The sequence below is a fragment of the Phyllobates terribilis genome, unplaced genomic scaffold (assembly GCF_046119375.1).
Source record: "Phyllobates terribilis strain yellow unplaced genomic scaffold, ASM4611937v1 Scaffold_9__5_contigs__length_417890890, whole genome shotgun sequence".
In the NCBI taxonomy this organism is placed as follows: Eukaryota; Metazoa; Chordata; class Amphibia; order Anura; family Dendrobatidae; genus Phyllobates; species Phyllobates terribilis.
In genome coordinates this window covers 348,889,054-348,903,707 of record NW_027362769.1, presented here as the reverse complement: position 1 = coordinate 348,903,707, position 14,654 = coordinate 348,889,054, and the positions used below count along the sequence as shown (strand labels likewise).

Genomic DNA, 14,654 nt, shown 5'->3' with positions numbered 1-14,654 from the left:
CCTCGCTCTAGATACTGACTACTAGAGCATTGTGTACCTCCCTCCTCTGGACAGATGTCTTCCTCATCCATTGACTCCTCCTCATCCTCCTCACAAAGTGTCCCCTGCCTAGGCCTTTGTGAGGAACCACGTTGCGCAGACTGTAGAGAAGCAGATGGCATTTGTGACTCCTCATCCTCCACCTCTTCCAAAACCTCGTCCCTTAGTGCTTGCAGTGTTTTTTCAAGCAGGCAGATAAGGGGGATAGTCATGCTGACTAGTGCATCATCTGCACTCGCCATCCGCGTGGAATAATCGAAGGCACGCAAAACGTGGCAAATGTCCTTCATAGAGGCCCACTCAGTGGTGGTGAAGTGTGAACGGCGCGCACTGCGACTTGTTTGCGCCTGCTGCAGCTGGTACTCCATTACTGCTGCCTGCTGCTCACACAACCTCTCCAACATATGTAACGTTGAATTCCACCTGGTGGGTAGGTCACATATGATGCGATGTTCCGGAAGACATAATCGGCGCTGCAGAGCTGCAATGCGTGATCTTGCATTGCTGGAACGCCGCAAGTGAGCGCACTCTATGCGGACCTTGTGAAGCAGTGCATCAAGATCCGGATAGTCCCTCAAAAAACTCTGCACGACCAAGTTGAGCACATGTGCCAGACATGGGATGTGAGTGAGGTTGCCTAGGCCCAGAGCTGCCACCAGATTTCGGCCATTGTCACACACTACCATGCCTGGCTGGAGATTCGCTGGCACAAACCACACGTCACTCTGCTGCTTGATGGCATTCCAGAGCTCCTGCGCTGTGTGGCTTCGATTCCCCAAAGAAATTAATTTTAATACGGCCTGTTGACGTTTGGCCACGGCTGTGCTCATATCGGTCATCATAACAGGTAACCGTTCACGGGTCGATGTGGAGGTAGACCGTGACGGCTCCTGCAGCGCTGATTCAGAGGAACTGGAGTATGAGGAGGAGTCAATGTGTACAGACTGGATTCCTGCAATCCTTGGAGTTGGCAGAACACGTACAGCGCCACTCTCAAGATCTGTACCCGGCTCCACAACATTTACCCAATGGGCAGTGAGGGAAAGGTATCGTCCCTGTCCATGCTTACTGGTCCACGCATCAGTGGTCAGGTGGACCTTGCTACTGACGGCGTTTTGTAGCGCATGTTTAATTTTTCCCTCCACATGATGTTGCAGGGCAGGGACGGCTTGCCTGCTGAAATAAAAGCGGCTGGGCACGTTGTATTGTGGGACTGCCAATGCCATAAAGTTACGGAATGTGTCAGTCTCCACCAGCCTGAATGATAGCATTTCAAGGGCCAGTAGTTTAGCAATGCCAGCATTCAGAGCCTGTGCTCGGGGGTGGTTTGCCGAGTATGGGCGCCTTTTCTCCCATGCCTGTGCTAACGATGGCTGTAGACTGGCCTGGGAGTGTGAGGATGACTGGGAAAGTGGTGCTGTGGGTGGAATTACACTGTGTCTCTGTACAACAGTGCCAGAGATTCTTCCATGGCGATCCTGTGAGGAAGCCGAACCAGCTGTGTGTGAGCTGGAGGAAGAGGCTACAACACGAGCTGAAGAGGTGGTAGGTGGCGCTGTAGGTTGGCCTAGGTCTTCAGTGTGTTTGTGTAACTCCACCACGTGCTTGGTCCGCACATGTTTCCACATATTTGTGGTATTGAGGTTGCTGACACTTTTCCCTCTTTTCACCTTCTGATTACACAGCTTGCATTTGACAAAGCAAATGTCATCTGCAACTGTGTCAAAAAAGGACCAGGCACTGCAAGTCTTGGGAGCGCCCGCTTTGGATTTTGGAAGAGCCATGCTCCTAATGGGTGCCGAAGTGGAGGCTACAGGCAACCAAGTCTGCCCCCTCCCTCTCCCTCCTTTTTGGGCCGTTCGGGGAATATCTTCCTCAGAGCTGCTCCCACCACCTTCCTGTCCCTCACGCCATGATGGGTCAAGGACCTCATCATCTACACCACCCTCTTCAAACAACTGCTTCTCCTGGGTAGTCTCGACAGCACAGTACGCACCAGAAAGTGGCACCTGAGTCTCATCATCAGATGCGTACTGAGGTGTGCTGCTGACCATAGGCACTGGCCCACCCGCCTCTTCAGATTCAGAGAGACAAAACGGTTGCGCATCACTGCATACTACCTCTTCTTCAAATTCTCGAATTCTGCTTGGCTGGCCCCCTCTTTCCAAGCCAAGAGATTCAGAGAACAGAAGTAGAGATGGCTCCTGTCCAGGGCTCTCTGACTGCCTGGGCAATTTGGCAGGTGGTGAAGAGACAGATGGGTGCTCTTCAGTGCTCAGGACCTGAGAGGATCTGGAACTAATTGAAGTCGATGCGTTAGCTGCCATCCATCCGACAACGGCTTCAATTTGGTCCTCGCGCAGCAGTGGGGTACGGCTAGCTCCTACAAAGCTGCGCATAAAGGACTGTTCCCTGGTAAAACTGGGGGATGCTGAGTCACTGGTGCCCGCAGCAGGCACAGAATCCCCACGTCCTCTCCCTGCAGGCACAGAATCCTCACGTCCTCTCCCTGCAGAAACTCCACGCCCACGCCCACGACCACGACCACATGCCTTACTCCCTGCCTTCTTCATCTTGGTAGACTGATAAAGATAGGCAGAAAAGTACTAAGGGCTTAGTGTGCTTATTCCTGAACAGCTGCTAACAGGTATAAGAAACACTAATTTTATAAAGTGTGGACTAGACTTTAATATGAGCTAATGTGGCCTACACAACTGTAAAGTGGAGTGTTTGGTGAACTTTATTTAGGTTTTTTTTGTCACAAAAAGACACTGGATGTGCCTAAAGATGTAATAACGATAGTATCACAAACTTTTTGTAGCTATTACAATGTAGGAAGGTAACCTACAATGCAATAGATGAGGCTGCAAAAAATAGGCTAATACTAATCTGGCTGGGGCTGCAGGGCCCAATGCTGCAGAAAGGCTCCTCTATCTACTCCTATATAGTGTGTTTGGAATCAATTTAGCTGAATATGGATGGAACCACCACACTAATAGGAGATATCAGGAAAAATTATGAATTGGCAATAAAGGACAATGTATGAGGCAGTGACACACACTGAGTGCACTACAACCAGACGGGGTTGAAGCACACACTACAGGGTGAGCTGCACTCACACACCAGACCTTGCAGACAGCGGTGAACAGTACAGATGCAGAGCACTGTGCACTAGTGCTGCAAGACGGAAAAAAATTCTCTATCTACTCCTATATAGTGTGTTTGGAACCAATTTAGCTGAATACAGATGGAACCACCACACTAATAGGAGATATCAGGAAAAATTATGAATTGGCAATAAAGGACAATGTATGAGGCAGTGACACACACTGAGTGCACTACAACCAGACGGGGTTGAAGCACACACTACAGGGTGAGCTGCACTCACACACCAGACCTTGCAGACAGCGGTGAACAGTACAGATGCAGAGCACTGTGCACTAGTGCTGCAAGACGGAAAAAAATTTCTCTATCTACTCCTATATAGTGTGTTTGGAACCAATTTAGCTGAATACAGATGGAACCACCACACTAATAGGAGATATCAGGAAAAATTATGAATTGGCAAAAAAGGACAATGTATGAGGCAGTGACACACACTGAGTGCACTACAACCAGACTTGGCTGAAGCACACACTACAGGGTGAGCTGCACTCACACACACAGACCTTGCAGATAGCGGTGAACAGCACAGGGAACTGTGCACTAGCACTGCAAGGCACAGTGATTTAGAAAGTAGCTTGGGTAAAGCAGTATAGAGCAAATAGGTAGCTAAAACTGTCCCTCAGAACAACAGCGTCCTATCCCTAACTGAATTCACAGCAGAGTGAGCTCAAAATGGCGGCGGTGGCTTTTATAGTGCATCATGACATCATTTCAGCAGCCAATCACAGCCATGCCATTAGTTAAGATGCCTACATGCCTAACAGGATGTGCCCACACTTCTTAGGATCCTCATTGGCTGAATAAAATGAAAATGTCTCATTGCATTATGGGAACTTCCGATTCCGGTATACGATATTGCAATAGTATCGGAATTAAGTATCGGAATTCCGATACCGCGAATATCGGCCGATACCCGATATTTCAGTATCGGAATGCTCAACACTAGTCATAGTTGGATGCAATTTGGGCATAATAGTCCAGTTGGACAGGCCACCAGAGGACCCATATGTTCTCCAGTAGGCCCACGTTTTAATATAGTACTGGGTCCTTAAGGTACATAATTGAAAGACCAATGATTGACTTAGAAATTATGACTAATTATGACTTAGAAATTATGACTGCACCATTCTACTGAAACTGCCTAGACTAAACTCATCAACAACCTACTAACCGCCAAATCAAAGCGGCACTACTCTGTCCTCCTCCTCCTGGACCTGTCATCTGCCTTCGACACAGTGGACCATTCCCTCTTACTACAGATTCTCTCATCTCTCGACATCACAGACTTGGCCCTATCTTGGATCTTCTCATACCTAACAGACAGGACATTCAGCATCTCCCACTCACACACCACCTCCTCATCTCACCCCCTATCTGTCGGTGTCACTCAAGGTTCAGTTCTAGGGCCCCTGCTCTTCTCCATTTACACCTTCGGCCTGGGACAGCTCATAGAGTCTCACAGCTTTCAGTATCACTTCTATGCGGATGACACACAGATCTACCTCTTTGGACCCGATATCTCCTCCCTACTAACCAGAATCCCTCAATATTTGTCCGCTATTTCATCCTTCTTCTCTGCTACATTTCTAAAACTTAACATGGATAAAAGAGAATTCATCATCTTTCCACCGTCTCACTCAACCACCCCATCTGACCAATCTATCAACGTCAATGACTGTCCACTCTCCCCAGTCCCGCAAGCTCGCTGCCTTGGGGTAACCCTGGACTATAATCGCTCCTTCAAACCACATATCCAAGCTCTTTACACTTCCTGCCGACTCCAACTCAACAATATCTCTCCGATCCGCACGTTCCTCAACCATGAATCTGCAAAAACACTAGTGCACGCCCTCATCATCTCCCGCCTCGACTACTGCAACCTCCTGCTCTGTGGCCTCTTTTCTAACACTCTTGCACCCTCCAATCTATCCTAAACTCTGCTGCCCGACTAATTCACCTGTCCCCCCCGCTATTCCCCGGCCTCTCTTCTCTGTCAATCCCTTTACTGGCTCCCCATTGCCCAGAGACTCCAGTTCAAAACCCTAACCTTGGCATACAAAGCCACCCACAACCTGTCTCCTCCATACATCTGTGACCTAGTCTCCCGGTACTTACCTGCACGCAACCTCCAATCCTCACAAGATCTCCTTCTCTACTCCCCTCTTATCTCCTCTTCCCATAATCACATACAAGATTTCTCCCATGATTCACCCCTACTCTGGAACTCTCTACCCCAACATATCAGTCTCTCGCATTCTGTGGAAACCTTCAAAAGGAACCTGAAGACCCACCTCTTACGACAAGCCTTCAACCTGCAGTAACCACTGCTCCACCATCAGGGGAGGACACAGACTGTAGTGGACCCCTGTGCAAGAATTTTTTTGGGCCCCCCCCTGCCCTTCATAGGGGGCATGAAGCCCCCCCCCCCCGTGCATCTCTGATTCCCCCCACTCCTAGTTAATTAATTGTATTTTAAAAAAAAACAACTTGTTATACTTACCCCCAGGGCCGGCTCCAGGTTTTTGTGGGCCCTGGGTGACAGAGTTTCAGTGGGCCCCTTTAACACATACCACGATTCACGATGCACAGATACCGCAGGGAAATATATATATATAGTACAAGGCCAAAGATTTCACTTACTACATTACATGAGCGATATCTATTGTAAATTCTACAATAGCTCAGAAACCGGCGAATCCTCACAGCGCACAGTGCAGACCGGACAGTATAGTCCTCCATACAGTATTATGGGCCCCATATAATGCTCCATACAGGAAACTGACCCCCTTATAATGCTCCATACAGGATACTGGTCCCCATATAATGCTCCATACAGGATACTGGTCCCCATATAACGCTCCATACAGGATACTGGTCCCCATATAACACTGCATACAGAATACTGGCCCCCATAAAATGCTCCATACAGAATACTGACCCCCATATAACGCTCCATACAGAATACTGACCCCCATATAACGCTCCATACAGAATACTGGCCCTCATATAACGCTCCATACAGAATACTGGCCCCCATATAACGCTCCATACAGAATATTGGCCCCCATGTAATGCTCCATGCAGGCTGTTCCCCCTTATAATGCCCCATGCAGGATGACACCCCCCTTTTAATGCCCTATGCAGGATGTCACCTCTACCCCCCATAAAATGCCCCATGCAGGATGTCACCTCTCCCCCCCATATAATGCCCCTTGCAGGATGTCACTTCCCCCTGCTATAATGATCTAGTATGTCTGTTTATGCTATTTTCTTCCCCCTCAGGTGACTGGTCACATGACTGTGACATAGCTCAGGTCCTGTGCGCACAGAATGTCTGTCTGATCACATGACTGTGACATCAGCAAGGTCCTGTCTGTGTGTGTGTGTGTGTGTGTGTGTGCTACAGGATATATAAACCCTGGGTGATTTGTGACAGGTGTGTTCCTGTGTTGGGAGTTCCTGTGTTAGGTGCTCCCGTGTGGGCACCGTGTGAGAGGCATGAGGCTGTTCCCTGTGTGTGGGGGGAACACCGCTCGTGTGAGGCCTGGTGAGGCCTGGGGAAGCCTGGTGGACTCCTGGAGGGTGAAGCCTGGATCGCTGAGAGTGTGAACATGATGCCAGTAAGCCTTGGAGTGCCAGAGGCTGGAATGTAAACGTCCTGGAGGACAGAGCCTGGATCTGTGTGTGAGAGATGCCAGTGGTCTTGGATGGGATAAGGTCAGGAGACCACGTGTGGTAAGCCTTAAAGCCACAGTGGTGGAAAACCTAATAGACTGAGACAGGTAAACCCGGCAAAGATAATACACTACGTTATATGGACATTGCTATGGACATTGCTATATGATTACCTTGCTGAAGGCTGTACCTGGAGCAAGTGGGCCTGTGTGCCACTTGGCTCACGAATACTGTATATATGTGTGTCGGCGTGCCACTGAGTTGGACCCGGTCATATGTGGTTTATGAAGCAATAAACTGCAGCATTGTGAAAAAACGGAAAGACATTGTACGTGTGCATTGATTGTCGCAGCGAAGCGAGTATCCCCCAGGATGATGACAAGCGTTGCCTTACACCCCCTTTTCAATGCCCCATGCAGTATGTCAGACCACCCCCTCCCTTATAATGCCCCATGCAGGTCACACCCCCCCTCCTTATAATGCCCCATGCAGTATGTCACACACCCACCCTCCTTATAATGCCCCATGCAGGATGTCAATTTCCCCCTCCCCCTCTTATAATGCCCCATTCAGGATGTCACACCCCCTCCCTTATAATGCCCCATGCAGTATGTCACACACCCACCCTCCTTATAATGCCCCATGCAGGATGTCAATTTCCCCCTCCCCCTCTTATAATGCCCCATTCAGGATGTCACACCCCCTCCCTTATAATGCCCCATGCCGGATGTCACTTCCCCCCTTCCCCTCTTATAATGCCCCATGCAGGATGTCACACTCCCCCCCACCCCCATATAATGCCCCATGCAGGATGTCAATTCCCCCCTCCCCCTCTTATACTGCCCCATGCAGGATGTCACCCCCCCTCCCTTATAATTCCCCATGCAGGATGTCACTTCCCCCCTTCCCCTCTTATAATGCCCCATGCAGGATGTCATTTCCCCCCCTTCCCCTCTTATAATGCCCCATGCAGGATGTCACCCCCCCATATAATGCCCCCATGCAGGATGTCAATTCCCCCCTCCCCCATATAATGCCCCATGCAGGATGTCAATTCCCCCCTCCCCCTCTTAAAATGCCCCATGCAGGATGTCACACCCCCTCCCTTATAATGCCCCATGCAGGACATCACTTCCCCCCCTTCCCCTCTTACAATGCCCCATGCAGTATGTCACCCCCCCATATAATGCCCCATGCAGGATGTCACCCCCCCATATAATGCCCATGCAGGATGTCACACCCCTCTCTTATAATGCCCCATGCAGGATGTCACTTCACCCCTTCCCCTCTTATAATGCCCCATGCAGTATGTCACCCCCCATATAATGCCCCATGCAGTATGTCACCCCCCCTTATAATGTCCCATGCAGTATGTCACCACCCCCCCATATAATGCCCCATGCAGGATGTCACCCCCCCATATAATGCCCCATGCAGGATGTCACCCCCCCATATAATGCACCATGCAGGATGTCACCCCCCCCATATAATGCCCCCATGCAGGATGTCAATTCCCCCCTCCCCCATATAATGCCCCATGCAGTATGTCACCACCCCCCCTTATAATGCCCCATGCAGTATGTCACCCCCCCATATAATGCCCCATGCAGGATGTCACCCCCCCCATATAATGCCCCATGCAGGATGTCACCCCCCCTCACCTTATAATTAATGCCCCATGCAGGATGTCACACACACCCCCCACCATATAATGCCCCATGCCCCCATACATGAAAAAAATAACAAAATCCAATACTCACCTCACTTCTTACCTGCTGCTGGCGCTGCTTCGGACTCCAGCATCGTCCGCGTCTTCCTGCTCTGCACTGTGACAGGTCAGGAGAGAGCGCGCGCGGTGTAAAGACGTCACCGCGCCCTCTGACCTGAAACGTCACAGTCAAAGGACGCGGAAGACGCTGCGGAGGCACGGGGAGGGGTAAGTATTGTGCCGGCGCCGTCACATGACCGGAGATGTCCCTGTGCTCAGCGTGGGGCCTGGGGCCCATGCTGAGTGCAGGGACATCTCCGGTCATGTGACGGCGGGGGGGCCCCATGAGGAGACGCACAAGAGGGGGGCCCCAACGGGGCTCCGAGGGGGCCCCGACCGGCCGGGCCCCATGCTGGAGTCAGGGCAGTCATGCCCTGATGGCGGCCCTGCTGGAGGCTGGAGGGGCCCGCTCTCCCTCGGGGGCCCCCGTTCAATGAACCGGCTGCACGGGCGGTAGGTCTGCCCCTGTCCACCATACTGCTGCACGACCAGCTCTACCCTCACCTACTGTATCCTCACCCATCCCTTGTAGATTGTGGGCCCTCGCGGGCAGGGTTGTCTCTCCTCCTGCACCAGTCACGTTTGTTCAAGATTATTGTAATTGTTTTTGCTATGTATATGACGCGCCCCCTGGGCCGTGTGTGTGTGGGGATACCCGGAACCGGGCCTGTTGTGGACGCTGGAGGTTGTAGTCTCCGTGGCGGCGACCCGGTCCGTGCCCTGGGCGGTCAAACCAAATGGCAGTCTATAAGCTGAATGTCCGACTGCGCCACCCGTGGATTGCGGTCAGAGTGAACCGCCGCTGCAGGGCAGACCGCAGAGGCTGATGTTGTGAGTGCAGCAGAGGATAGTATAACTCCCCACGGGAGGAGTATAGCCTCAGGGCAGCAAGTGGGGATGTTGGGGGTGATGGTGCGCGGAAGCAGCAGTAACGACACAGAGTCCTGTAATGCAGTCCAGGGTATTTACTCACAGTTCTTTATCCACGTTACTACAGCTGGTCATAACGTTCCACGTCGCACTGTGCTCACCAGGTGAGGGGCTCGGCCTACTCCCAGGTAACTTTGGAGCATTTCACAGGACCCCCTTTGTGTGTCCTTTCTCTGGCCTGTCATACCCCGCCAGTGACCTCGCTTCTGTCCGGCTGCCTCGGGCCTTCTCTGGTAAACCTTGGCGCCAGTTTCCCAGACCCTATATGGTGCCTTCCTAGCGGGTGTAGCTAGGGGCTGCGCCATGTAAAATGTCACAGCCTCCGGTTTCTAGCTGAGGGTAGTTCCCCGCCTCCACTAGTTTCGGGGACCGGTCTCCCCCCTTTGGCCTGACCCCCCTATGCAGGTAGATTCGGGCGTGTGGTGGCGACTTGCCGGTCCACACCCCTGGGGTCCCTTCGTTCCTTGTTCCTGGAGCCTCCTCCGCTCCTTTTCCTTCCTTCTCCTTCCTTCTGCTTCCTCCAGGCCCCGGCCTCTCTCTTAGGCCTGCCTGCGGAGCAGAGCCCATGCAGAGCCTCTGCTCCCACCTCCTGCTCCCTCTTCTCTCTGTCTGTACTCAACTTCTCTCTATCTCTAAGATGGTGCCCCCCTTTTATACCTCCCTCTAGGTGCACCCAGGAACTGCCCTCTCCCTCCTATGCACTACAGGGTTCCCCCTACCTCGGTGTTCCCTCCCCCCACTCCAGCCAGGGACAGGGACTGTCATGCTCTACTTGGAGCATATCGGTCGCCCTGCCCCCCGGAAATGTGGTGTAATGCATGCAGGTGTCGGGGTCCTGATCCACACTCCATCCTTACCTGGAAGTGAGATATCGCACATCTGGATGAGATGCAATACCTCTGTAGCAACCGAGCCCTCAGGGTGCTACATATACCCCCTTTCTCACATGTAAAGCGCCATGAAATAAATGGCGCTATAATAATAAATAATAATAACTTAACCGCCACTGATGACATATGCTAAGCTACTCTGTAAGAGTGGACTTGTACACTCTGCATCAATAGATAGTTGGCCATTAGAATCTGTTATTGTGGTGGGCCCATGGTATGCCCCTACCCTACACTGCATACTAGATTGAAAATAGATGATTTGAGGGCCCAAAGACCCACTTCCTTGTTAAGTTTGGTGGTTCATGCCAAGATAGGCCAGCAGATCAAGTTTGCCTGATGAACAAATTTGTTAGCAGATAAGTCCATCATTCTCCTGCGTAGTTTAGTCTCACCATTATATACATGCCATGCTTCACCACTGTACATGGAATATACATTTACACATCAAAACTAGAGAGAGGAGCACAATTTACTTATTTGTGTCAATTTTTTAGGAATTTGGTGAACCATTTGCAGAAGATTGAACGAGCCAGATCATCTGACCTCAGGCAGACTTCCCTATAATTCCTTGCAGCTATCATATTACATGGTATAGAACACTAGGAGGGACTTTGATAGCCAGTATAAAAGCAGAAACAGTAAATGTAGCAGCCATTTTTTGAGAATCTGGATACTGAGTGGACGTCAAAGCTCATAGCTTAGTTATAGAGATAGGGAGAAAAAGCCATAAAACACTGAATAAACATTACAAATGGTATGCGATAGCACAGCGGTGAAAAAAAATTTGAGTGTGTGGAAAAGAGAAAAGTGTCATACACCTTTTTCAAGGCTTTGAACTAATTTTGATTTGCAGTAAATTGAATTTCCTGCGAAAAAAACTCTGATTGGCAGATTTCTGTGCACACCTCACTGTACATTGACAGAGAGCTACCAATCAGTGGTGTGGGCGGAGTTGCACAGAGCAGGAAGACTAGGAGGCAGGAGACAACTAGTTCTGTAGTGATAATCTACTGTTGATAAAGCACTGATTTTATTAAAACAACACACAGCCTACTAAGTGACACATCGCTGGAATCAGGCTCTCAGCCTCTTCGTCATGCTACTGACAAAATCGAAAGAAAAGAACTGGCATACAAGTTAGTATGCATGCAACGTGTAGGCGCATGTTCACAGCTGCCAATAAACAGAGAAAATCTAAGATAAAAACAAAATGAGAAAATACCCTATAGTGAGTAAATAAATAGCAATAGTGACATAGGGTACTTAGCTAACATTGATAACAAAAACGTAGAAGCCATCTCACCACGTCAAGGTGACCCTACTTGGGATGGTCCTAACCTCTAGTACTAAAACATTACCATATTGACATTTGTGCCATTTGACATAAGGACTGAGCAGGACTGGGGCCCCGACTATTTGACACTCAGGGACCTTATTTGCAAAAACCTGCTTGGCCCTTATTCACATAGGTATTTTCTTATGTTGTTTTTATCTTAGATTTTGTCTGTTTAATGGCCAGTGTGAACATGCACCATTTTGCTTTAGGTTTTTGCAGTCAGTGCAAATAATGGTATAGCCTCTCTTTTCTTTGAGCTGGACATTACGTTTATATAGCTTCCCATTGCTGGGTGTCCAATAGTTCTGCTCGGCACTTATTTACATTTAAGTCATTTGACACATGGTAAGGTTTTAATCCTAGAGGTTAGTACCATCCCGAGTAGGGTCACCTTGACATGGTAGGATGGTTTTTACATTTTTTTTTATCAAAACAATGTTAACTAAGTACCCTATGTTATTTTCATGCACTATTGCTATTTATTTACTTACTGCAGGGTATTTTCTCATTTTGTTTTTGTTTTAGATTTTCTCGGATTACAAAGCAAAAACCTGTTGACAGATTCCCTGAAATCTCCACCAAAGTTTCCTTTAAGTTTAGCAATCTGGAAAGAAAAGAAATAAAACAGCCTAATTTTTAGGTTAATGAGCCCAATTACATATATAATTCACTGTAGAGTTTGATATTCTTTCTTTAATTCTACCATTTCCAGAGTGCACAATTTAGAGGGAACAGTTGTCTCCACCCACTAGCTTAGAGTGAACTGAAAATTAGAGATGGAGCTTACAAAAGGGAAAACATGTGAAAAATGGAGAATACAAGACATATAATGACCAGAAATAATATTATTCCTCATGCACACAAACACCACAGCTTATTCCGAAAAGTTACCTGAAACGATAGGTATGCTGACGATGGCTGGAAGGTTGTAAGAATCCATGACCTTATCTGGGTTGCATAAAATACATTTGCTGTTGTTGGTAATTGACCCATTCATAGGAAATGAGCTGCTTCCAGTAATCATATCTGCAGATTACCATTCCTGTTCTCAAGTGTGTGACCTTTAAGAGCAATAATTATTTTCATTGTCAATTGAACTAATTCAAACCAACTAAAACCCAGAAAACATGGCCTTTGGGGGCTTACAGCGAGAGAGCAGAAGTGATTACCGATACCAGTCCTTAGAGGCTACTGACAGGTCAGGTGTCATTTTAATCCCCGCATGTGCCCAGGTGGTCTAATTATAACGGCTGTACTTGTGTGAAGGTATCCTTATAGACAAAATGGCCTAAAATTAGTCTCCTGGGTCATATGTAATCAGACACCAAGGAAGGACAGTTATCTTTCAGAAATCCATTGTATTAGGTTTAGGTTTTTATCAAAGACAAATGGGTGTAATAGGCTTTTATAGAGCATATTTAACAAGTTGTTTGGGTTTCTCAGTACCAGAATATCCTGCCTTCTTAGTAGTGTCACACCATTTTATCCATTAGACCAAAAACATTGACTATTAGCCTGAATGAAGTGATCTCAGTAAAGGAATTGACCTCTTTGGCCAGCTCATTAATGATTGTTATAGCCCCCTGTTTTCTGCATTATAGGTGTTACATCTCGCCTGGTGAGATGGATCTTCGAAGCCTTTGGTCTGGATGAGCAGTTGCGAATCCAACACGGACAGATGATGTTGATACTTCAGAGAGATCCACATGGAACAATGGAAGTTTGACTTCAAGGTTGGGTTACAGAAAGGCAGGTTTTAAGGGACTCAAAAAGAGAATAGGAGAGATCCAATGGATAGATGTCCTTAAGAACAGAAAGGCCAGGAAGTATGGAAAATTTTTGCAAAATGAAACTGGTGGCAGAACAGCAACAAAGAGAGAAAACGGGAGTCACGTGAACAGATGAAGCCGAGTTGCAAAAACAGTCACAGGAGTAAAAGAGTTGTAAACCATAACGAAGCAGAAGAGACTCAGTGATTTGGAACCAAACTGAGTCACATAAGAGGTTTTATGGTGGGATTGGACCAGAAGTGTTGTAAAGTCAGTGATATAGCAAAGCTGAGTTTGTTGGAGTCCAACGCAGAGCTGGCAGCAGCATGGCAGAGTTGAATTAAAAATTTAGCAGAGCTATGTTTGTCATGAAGTCCACTGCAGAGCTAGCAGGGGTACGGTAGAGTTAACACAGTGGTAGAAAAGAGATGAGGAGTCTAGCGTAGCAGAGCTGATCAGCATTATAGGGGATTGTCAGAAAGTCCAGTACAGCAGAGCTGGTTAATGGAAGTGCAGAGCTAGCTTTGTCAGGTGGCCACTAATAGCTGGTCTGCAGTCCACAGTATGGACTGGACGCAAACTACCTTAATATTCAGTTGTAGAATATGGTTAGAACATTGCACAGGCCAAAGGACATAATGGGTGTTGACTGCCATTTTCCATTAATTACACTTCTTAATAAGAATTACATTGTAAGTTTCAGGAAGGTGTAATTATCCTGAAAACTTGGACTACTTTGGAAGGTAGTTCTAATTACCTGAATACTCAGGTGGTGATTCACTGCCTGAGCCGACCTCTAAAGCTTGAGGACACTGTGCCCAATTGCATTCCCATTAGTGCAACTTTATCAAAATGGCGGGAATAAAAAAATATATAAAAATAATAAAATAAAATGAGATTAGCTAATTTACGGTGATACATTTCCTTTAAGCTCAATCACAAAGGATCATTAAATCTCTTTTAAGACAACAAATTCCACTTATGCATAAAAGTAGAATAGATTTGAGGCTTAAAATAGCTTGTATTTCGTGTCTTCTAAGACAGACAGACCAATTCTTGGAGCGTGTTTGTCTTTTTTTTTT

General features: G+C 48.1%; 1 long non-coding RNA gene across 1 annotated transcript in view; it reads left to right on the top strand.

Moving 5' to 3' along the window:
• The window catches only part of LOC141160999 (uncharacterized), a 43,918-nt gene extending 29,859 nt beyond the window's left edge, over positions 1-14,059 (top strand). Inside the window, exon 3 of the long non-coding RNA XR_012250609.1 lies at positions 13,405-14,059. This is a non-coding gene — a long non-coding RNA (uncharacterized lncRNA). The remainder of the gene's footprint in view (positions 1-13,404) is intronic.
• Positions 14,060-14,654: the final 595 nt, after the last annotated feature.